The sequence below is a fragment of the Cyanistes caeruleus genome, chromosome 4 (assembly GCF_971803275.1).
Source record: "Cyanistes caeruleus chromosome 4, bCyaCae1.hap1.1, whole genome shotgun sequence".
NCBI classification, from domain to species: Eukaryota; Metazoa; Chordata; class Aves; order Passeriformes; family Paridae; genus Cyanistes; species Cyanistes caeruleus.
Genome location: NC_141704.1, coordinates 22,291,205 through 22,301,258, shown reverse-complemented (window position 1 = coordinate 22,301,258; position 10,054 = coordinate 22,291,205). Strand labels below are relative to the sequence as shown.

At 38.2% G+C, this 10,054-nt stretch overlaps 1 long non-coding RNA gene across 1 annotated transcript; it reads right to left on the bottom strand.

Annotated features, from left to right (window-relative positions):
* Positions 1-587: 587 nt before the first annotated feature.
* On the bottom strand, positions 588-7,632 carry LOC147653475 (uncharacterized). Its single transcript, XR_015286237.1, has 5 exons — positions 7,489-7,632; positions 6,323-6,445; positions 3,176-3,355; positions 2,463-2,541; positions 588-2,217 (listed from the first exon to the last, which is right to left on the bottom strand). It is a non-coding gene; the product is annotated as an uncharacterized LOC147653475 (long non-coding RNA).
* Between the last annotated feature and the right edge of the window lie 2,422 nt (positions 7,633-10,054).

Here is a 10,054-nt window from a genome sequence, read left to right as displayed (position 1 = left end):
CTAACTGCTTAAATATTACTGATTTGAAGTCCCTTAAATTTATGCTGTTTCTAAACAAAAATAGTTCCTTTTTCCTTAAATTCATTATTTTCAAATAAACTGTTTGCACAGATTTTATGGTATCTGAGAATGGTATTGGACTCTTAGGAGTGTTTGGAAATTACCCTGGCTTTTCCGCATGAGACCCTCTATAAACAAAACTATGCAGCCAGCTCAGATAGTGTTTATGTAGAATAAATCCACTTATTCAATAGTAGCATCCTTAATCTACTTCAGTGCAAATTAATATGTTTAAAATTAATTAACCAGCTTCTTTTTGGAAATACCAATATAGAATACAGCCTTGAACACCAACAGAAGTCTTCTGATGTTCGCCAAGGGAAAAGGATAAGGACAACTGGACTTCCTGGGATATGGGATGGAACACAGAATCAAAGTATGCTCTGCAGTGCAGGTGGGTTTCACCTGTGGGTGTCTTGGCCTCACTGGTGAGCCAGTAAGGCTAAACTTCAATAAATTTATGAAGTGAGAGAGTTTTAAAACTGCAGCAACAAATGCACAAAAAAAAAAAAGCACCTGCTGCAGACTTCACAGAGGTAATTTCTTGTTTATTTTGAGAAAAATATTAGCACGATGTAGTCTTTTGCGTGTGAACTGGCAGAAGGATGTGTCTGTTTTAAAAGAAGAAATAATTATGGCTCACAGTACTTTTTCTCCTTTCAGTAAAGACTTTTCACCCATATCTTCATCTCAGTCTATTAAATGCTTCTTTTGTAGCTGATGTATCAATGCCTGTACAAATGCAGCACAACACATGAATAGTTGGAGAGGGCTGGACAGTAAATTGGCTTGGAAGAAGCACAGCTTAGCCAGTGGTGAGACAGAGCCCAGACAGTTACTTTACCAATATTTAAATCTCGTTTCTTTGTGATGCCTCCATCCCCAGCAGCTCCAGCCTGCAGCAGATGTGCAGCATGGGGATGGCATCAGCCTGGAAACTCTGCTGAGCATCTGCTGCAGCCCTGCTCACCTCTCACTTCACCCTCTGGCAGATGCAATATGCTCAGATATTTTTGCATGGGCTCTGTGTCCTCAGGGTTTGACCACACATCCTTCAGCAGGACAGAGAGATTACCATAGCTGGGACAGGGGTGTTAACCCTTGCTTTTCAGTGAAGAACAGACCATCGCTGAAGCAAATACAAATTACTGTATCCAGAGATGCTCTGCTCTGCTCTGCTGTGGGGGTCCTTTCTGCTGCTCCATACTATGAAGAGAGTTGTAGAGGAGTGACATTGACAGCACTACAATGACCCTGGTCCAAGGTCAGCCATGGCTCATTTTCTGGTTCTTATGTGCACAAAGGAAGGGGAGAAACAGAAAGGCCAAAATCCAGAGTTCATTTGCAGGTTAGATTGAATCTCATGAAGGTGAAAAACCTTTTCCTGATATCACAAATACCACTCAGTCCCTGCATTAAGCACTCTGAGCAGAGGATACAAAACAGACACATTTCATTTGTGTCCTGTAAAATTAAAGATTGCCTTTTCACTGATAATTTGGTTCATAAAACACATCCACTGTAGGCTCCTGGAGCACAGGTCCAGCATTGCTAACTGAACATGAGCCCACAAGCAGTGTGGTAAGGAGGGATGTATATTTATTAGCACCAGGCTGGATCAGTGAAATGACTTTCATTTTTCACTGTCATAGTCCTGTGTGCTAGACTGAGCTGCCCTTCAGGAAACAGAGTCAGGCTTGGTTCCATGTTCCCAGAGGAAAGAGTCTCATCTAGTAAAAAAGTGTCATGCTATCTAATTGTGTGAATTTTACTGTTTCGTTTTTCAAGCTGCTATTATCTCAGGTACCCATAGATAAGATATCACTGCAGAAGAAACATTAGGTCCTGGGCCAGAATGATCCTGTCTTATTTAAGGACTCTCCTTGGACAATAAAATCTTTATCCTCCTTAAGGAAATATAAGAGCTAGTCTCTTTTTTGAAAAAACACACAAAAGAGATGTTGAAGCGCTATGTTTTTCAGGGTTTTAGAAGACTACACTGTGCTGTTTCCATTTTATTTGGCTTTACACAGTACTGAGAGTATCTTCAGAGACAAGCTTCGTTGATAAAAAGCACAACTGTCTAATCTGTGTCAGTCATGATGATGGATGCTGTAGATATCTTGATATTATGGTGCTTAATATTGTCAGATGGAGCTGAAATATCAACATAAAATTATATTTATAATGAAATGGTGAGCAAACAGCAATTCTTATGTAATGTTAACAGGCTTTCAAAAAGTGGCAGGAAGCCTACTGAGCTCTCTTTTCACAGTATATCACCAGAAAAAGTTTTATAGATAACCTTTTTTCAAAAGACAGAGAGACAGCAAGACAAGGAGGCAGAGATCTATCAAAGAAAAAGCATTTAGGGTAAGATTATGAAGTTGTTGAGCACTTACATGTCAAATCTCACTGACTTCAACTTCTCGTTAGCATAAGAAGGGGTTGCATGAGTTTGGCCTCGAGTAAGACAGTAGGCTAAAAAAATACACATTTGTCAACTTTCAGCTGAAGCATCTCACTAATACTAATTCCATTCAGACTACCCCAGCTAAAAGAAAATAAAAAAGAATAAAGTACCTGCATGGGAGGTTTTTCCCCTGTGCATTTGTGCACACAGGAGTGAAATTCTGTTCAATTTATAGAATAGAACTTCTACTCAGATTTTTTTAAAAAAGATCACCATCTGCTTTATTTTATTCCTCAAAAGCTGAGCCAATCTTTCTAGAATTCATTACAATTTGGAATCAGTTTCTGAAATGTGCACAGATTTCACAGGCATCCTGAAATATTTCTTTCATATATAGAGAAACAGCACAAGTATTACCAGGAACTGAATATCCTTGGATGAAAACTGCCTTTAATAAATTTGCACTAGGAGAAAAATCTGTTCCTTGATGTAAAAATAAATTAGAGAGCTTTCCTTTGCTCACTAAGAATTAATTCTTTCTTCAGCTTATGGGGATTTTAGAATTACATGATGCAGATATGTTTTTTAAAGCTACTCAGGCAGTAGAGGGAACATGCTGATTCAAGAGCTTGCTTTTTGAGAGAATATCCTCTTCTTCTTAATGTCCTTGAAGCTATTATGTATGCCATAAAAATTACATACCAAAGCCCAAATGTGTAGTCAAACATTTCAGGGTAAACTTCCAGGGATCTTATCTCTTTCAGTAATCCTGTGTTTTAATACATGAACCCAACTGAAGACTATTTTTTCCTTTGAGGATTTCCAGAAATGTTTTGGAAGGTCAGGTTAGAGTTCCAGTTTGTAGATAGAATCCAACCATATCTAAAGATATAATAATAGACACATGGCTCTAGATTAAAACAAAAAAAAACAAAAAAAAAACCCACACACACACAAAAAAAATTCCAAAAACAAAAACCAAAACAAACCCCAACAAAACAAAATAAACCAAAGCAAAAATCCCACAAAAAAAACCACAAACAAAAATTGAAACAAACTTATTAGAATTGTTTGTCTATGGTATTTAAGAGATGGTGCAGGAAAAAAACAGACACATTTCATACGGCTCCTGCCCTTGTCATTGTCCTACCTGAACCTTGTGAGAACATTCCTCACAACAAAGTGGCTATATGGGGGTTATGTAGATAATGTAAGAAATATTAGGAAAAGAAAGGTCATCTGTATTTTCAGAGGCCTTCTTATCCCAGGCTTGACCTGGAGGAAGCACTACAAAGCCCATGCCAGAAGAATTGCTGGGTTTTACAATAGTAATCTAGCATCTGTAGAAGAGGTGTATAGGGGTAATAGCATTTGAGTCCAGGTTTTTTAATTTTGCACAGTACAGTTCTGAAAAATCCATCTGTACTGAGGAAGAATAATTTTTGTGCCTCCCAGAATAATTTACAGCACATCCTAAGGTAAGACAAGCACAGTCCAATACTACAAGTATGAACAAAATTATGTTTTAAATTTGAACTCACAGATATTACAAAGGCAAAGCAGTGTTGCATTTTAAGGCATCCCAGTTTATGTTACTGTACTGCTTCACAGCCAGTTGACTAGTACTAGTATACCCTAGAAAAGGCATTTTGTCCTCCAGGGGAGGAAAAAGCAGCTATGAGATGAAAACCCTCAGTTATTTAATACTCTGAGTACAAAGAAACAGAGTGCAAAATATTTCAAATTCAGTCATTTACTTTCAGTTTATACCAAGAAAATCCAAAACTGTTATCTCAGTAAAAAGCCAGGATCTTTTATAGCTACTGCACATTTGTTGTCTGTGTCAATTTGACTTAATCCAACCCCTAGAGATCTGAGTAACAAAAAATAATTAATTTAATGACAAATATGCTCATCAGTAGATTGGTGGTGAGACTTGCCTTTATCTCAATAAAAAGTATTGGAAGGGAGACCCTGTTCTCTGATATTCTGAGTTCTGATGTCTGCACAATGTAAATTGTGCCTTTTCAGTTGATTTGAGCAGTTGACAGAATAAACCACGGATGTTATTCCCGCCTTTGGTTTAACTGGAAGTTTTCAGCATGTTCTCTAAAAGTTTGGGAAAAGAGACCTGTTTTTCACAGTCATACTTATTCTAGTTATGGAAATGTTCACACTGTTACACACAGCAAGTCCTTTAAGGCTACTTCCAACTTCAGGACAATTAGAAGATAGGGGTGGCCTTCTCAGGACTGACTGCCCAGATCAGCATCTCTCAAGGTGGAGTGCAAAGGCAGCTCACACCATCCTTGTGACATTGGTCCCAGGGGAAGAAGTGTGCAATTTTGTCCAAGTATTTTAATTTTTTTCCATATTCTTAATTTTTTCTGGGGTCCGAAATCTAGTTTGAAATTACAAAATTCAAAAACAGATAAACAGTGTGGGAGCTTGCTGTACTACACACAGATAAACACACAAATGTACACATCCAAGCCCCCACTCTTCTCTCCACCCTCCCCTGTTAAAGTAGCTATCTTGCACATCAAATAGTGAAGGGTATTTTTGGTATATTCAGAAATCACTCAGGAGATGAACAAGCTTATTTGTTCCAAATGATGAAAGTTCAAAGTATTTCATTTATGCTAACAGTTCATTAGTGTAGCCACTCATGTGTGCTAATCCCACTTATTAAGCCTCCCTGTCTCCTATTAATAATAATTTAGCTAAATGGGAGATGTTTCAACAAGAGTATTCCTACTTTCATATATAATTATACTAGATATGGGTATAGTATCTTGATAATAATCTTTTTCACAAAGTCTTTAATCTAAATAGAGCTTGGAGTTGCCACAAACAACACTAAGTGCTGCACAGGCTACGTTTGAAATACTTTTACTGAGCTGTCTGTACAGTGCTCATCTCCAGAAATTCCCAGGTGAGCAGATTAGCAGTGGTATCTTTCCTGAGCAGACTGAAACCTACACAGCAGAAAAACACTGGAGTAGAACCCACAAAACCACTCGTGCAGTTTAATGGGTCTCAGGACCTTCAGGCAAATTCTGGCCTGAATGAAAAGAGGCAGCGAATATTGCAAAAGCAATGGAGAAGACCTGACTGTCCTATTATTGCCTATGTGAGAGCTTCAGCTGGTACACAAAAAGCAGCCATTTCCTTCTTCAGATGTTTCCAGAAGTGAGCTAATTCTCTGAACGTTGAGAGATGATATAGACAAGACAGTTAAGCCTTGGTGGCAGCCATGGTTTCTGGATCTGTTTGTAAGACCTGCTACAGCTGTGTTCACCTCTGCTATAAGCAGTCAATTTCTTTCATCACATAAGTAGAGAACTTTATGGTTCTCCACTCCAAGTCCAAGAATAGCCCACTTCTTCCTCCTTTTCTATTAAAGTATCACATTTTTCCTTTTCCCCAGCACATTTCTGTCATTTCATTGATGACATCTCAGTTTCCACTCTCATACAGGGTAGCCCACCTTCCCCACATGTAGCATTTACACAGTCAGCCCCCAGACTGCACAGTGCAAAAAGCCTGCCTTTCTCTCCATCCTCCTATTTTTGGCTAAATCAGACTATCTTCTTTCTCTCCCAGCTGTCTTACAAGTGCCCAAATCCTGTTCTGCCAAGCACCACAGCAGAATGAAAGATATCTGCTCATCTGCACCAGGGGAGAAGGAGGAGGCCAAATAAAAGCACACATGTTCCTAATCACATGGAAGGATTGCATCCTTGACTATGCATAGAAAACAGCCAGTCCTCCAGGGAAGACAGGTACTTATCTGGAGAAAGAGGGAATGTCTGCCCATCCCTAACCTCTGAGAAGCGTAGAACTTACCTCAGCCCATGAATCTGTCTCCAACAGCCAGACATCTGAAGGCAATGTGGAATGAAACTCAACACCCATGCACTAACACTCCTTTGGGGATGTAGCTCCTAGCAGTTCCTGGAAGGTGACAAACTGGGGAGAAGATTCAGATTGATGGCACTCAAGATGCTTAATGAATGAGTTTCATGCTTACAGGTGTAAGTCTCATCCAAGTCCTGAGGCAAATCCAACAGCACAGTGTGCAGGTCACTGAGGTTCTCAGATTCTCAAATAGCAGTAAATGCCTATATTTAGGAACTTGAATTGAGCCCTCAGAGGTCTCCATGTATGTGAGTTTTCTAAGTTCTCACAGTCAAATCCCAATTGAGCCATGCAGTGGCATTCAGAGAGATATTCAACATGTCCTGCAAAGCTGACACTGATATTTGGTCAGAACACACAGGACACTTCTCCTTGTCCTCTAATGGGAGCACAGCACTATTGGAGGCCCTTACATTTACATGACTTTACTTGCAAACTATAACCTCCCCATCAAGGCAATATAAAACAAGACAACAGAACCAGGAATTCAGCATGGGCTTTACAATAACCATAGAACAAGGAAGCTTACTGATTCTGGTAGGATGAAATAATGTAATTTGGCAATAAGGATTGACTCCAATTATTTGCCCAATTTATATTATTCAATATTTCAAAACAGTGAAAAATCACAATAGAAGTGATAATCCAGGGAACCACACAGGTCTTCACACACTACTGCTGATTCATACTGCCAACTAGGAATGTTTCAGTCAGCTTGATCAAAGAAAATAAATACTTATTGACCAACTACCTGCTCACATATGCAAGCATGTTTATGCTCCTCATCAATATTTTCCCAACCATATTTTCCCATCCTCCTCAATCCTTCCCTTTGTTCTCTGGTCTGCCTCTAGATAATCAACCAGATAATCAACCAGATAATCAGTTATTTTTCCCCATTTGTACCAGTTTTTCTATATATGTATTCAAATTTGGTACTTTTGATAGTTACCTAGGTAGTATTGACCTCAAAAAAGTTTATTGATACTGTTACCTAGGCACTGCTGAGATTAAGATTTCCTGTCCCCAAAAGATGCCACTATCGCCCTTAAATTACTGTGAATTTTGGTCAGCCCTCAACACATATAACTTACCCTTAACCAACTGTGAAACTTAGCAAACCTTCACAGTACTATTTCTGACAGCTTCTCACTCTGCTATTCATTATGTCCCCCAAGAAAATGTCTCGTGCCATGCTCAATTAGCTGAACCTCTAGCCAGGGCTCTGTTATCTCCCTGCATACCTTACACTTGGCTGCTTAGTTTTCACTTAATTGGTCCTTAATCCTCACCTTAATGATAGAACTTACTTAGGGATTTAGCTTTTTCCTGCAATTTAGTTGCATTTTTTCCAGGTGCATTTTAAAATAAGTAAATGACATTTGATAAAAGCATAACCTAATGGCACACCCTTTTATTGCAGTCAGAATATTTTGATGGTCTGATGGTAAACACTACTGCTACCTTTTTTGTCCTGGCATATTTCAATACACCATAGTTTCTGTCAGGAGAATACCTGTCATCAACAAGACCTCTAAAGGTCTCAGCTGTGAAGAATGAACCTATAACAATACAACCCAAAAGTGTCATTTGGCTCAGAGAAAGCAACCCCTCTTTCTCCAGCAGTTAGCAGGTCCCCACAAAAGAGAAAAAGAGGTACATGTCACTAAAGGACACAAAATCATTCACATGGACACCGCTCAGTGTTAGAACAGGAAAAGACCAACTTTATTCTCTGACTCCAGTATTTATAGATCCTCGACAATGACCAGGGATTGGATAATTAAGTTACCACTTTCCCAAATACACTGGTCATGAGAAACGTCCATCAAAAGATGTTTCATAGAAGGGATGTGATAAACAACTTATGTTTATAGAACTTTCATGGGACAGTAACTAAAACTATGAAAACATTATCAGAAGGCTTTAGGTTTCAGGGCGACAGTACACAACACTTCCCCCAGGTAAGATGCAACCACTGGCTAATTCTGAGCACAGATTTACTAAGACTGATGGTACATGTGCATTTAGTAATCCTCCAAACTCTTGTTGGTCAGTCCTTGAACCCTCATAAATACACTGAATCCAGCACACCATTGCCAAGGATTTTCACAGGCTTGAATCTAATCACTGAAAGACCTTTGAGGTTGGAGTCTTTTCAAACTTGGCTCATGCTGGATTTATTTGCTGCCAGAAGTTCCTCCTGTTGGACAAGTGAGCAGTCCCCATCCATGGTCTGATCTGGTGCTACAGACCTTGGGGATGGGATGTCTCTCTTCCAGAATAAAGGATCTCAGACTCTTTTTTTTTTTCTTTGAATGTATTCTTCTTGTTCCCTAAACATAGAAGCCATGTCATCTCACCTATGAGATATTCTTTAGAGAAGGTTGCTGTTCCTCGGAGGAGAAAATTTTGGTATTTGAAGGTGTGTGGTGAGGGAAAAACCTCATATTATTATATATATATTATATATATAATATTATTATATTATATTGTATATATTAAATTTTATATACTTCAGTTACCACAGTTGATAGGCAGCTCTGAAATTTTAGTAGCAAACTAAGATAAGCCTATGTTTTCAGATAATATTTTGTTCAGATTTCAGAAGTTTCCTTTTTAACAACAGAGGTTTTGAGATCTTAAAACCCTTTACAATGGAATGACTGCCAGAAATGGTTTTAGAAATAAGAAAGAACACTGTTTAATTATTCCTTTCCCTAATCAGGAAACTTGGGCATTTTTTTTCTATGTACTAGAATCCAGCATGTCTGCCTCTGTTTATTTTTCCTATCAATGAGCTAGCAACATGTGGCACTGTCAAAAGAAGGAGGAGTTGTGAATTCATTTTGTGGATGTCTATAACACTGACAAACACCTGCTATTTTTGATATGGACAATGGCATAACAGCATAGTTTTGTTGTTGTTTTGTTAACATGTACTTTTATCCCCAGTTGAAAAATAGATTTCAAATATATTTTAAAACTATAAGAATAATAGCAGTCAAAATATGCAAATTCATTTCCATAATCTAACTAGCTTCTTACTCCAGCTAAAATTGAAACATATATTGTAAATGTGCTACAATTTGCTATAAGCAAAAAAAAAAAAAAAACCTCTAAAAAAGCTGGAATAAAATTACAAACATGCATTTAAGAAAAAAACCCTTCTGTGCTTCATTTTCCAGCAGTGAGTGATTCCTACCATTCAATATGCAGTATTTGAAAACTCTTCTGTGCAGCATCATCAACAATGTTTACCGAAGCATGATGATTATGATAAATTGTTCCAGAGAGTTCATATCTATTGTGCTTGTAGGTCAGCACTTGCTGTAAGAAGAATGCCACCAAACTCATAAATAAAAGAGAAAAGAAAAAAAAAGATAAATGTGACGTCAGTGTAGGAAAAACTGTTTGATAAGATCTGGGAATGTGCCAACTTGCTTTTGCCTGGAGTTGACCTAGTAGATCTCAGCCTAATGTCTTGTTCCAGATGCATTTATTTATTTATTTATTTATTTATTATTTCCTATTAAATGGGCTATTGTTAAAGCCTGCTGCATATGTAGGAATGGGGTTTTCTCTGCATGACCAACTGTTTCAGTCTATGCATGCCTTTAATTCATAGCTTAAGCATGCACTGGAGTTTTCCATCTTGGA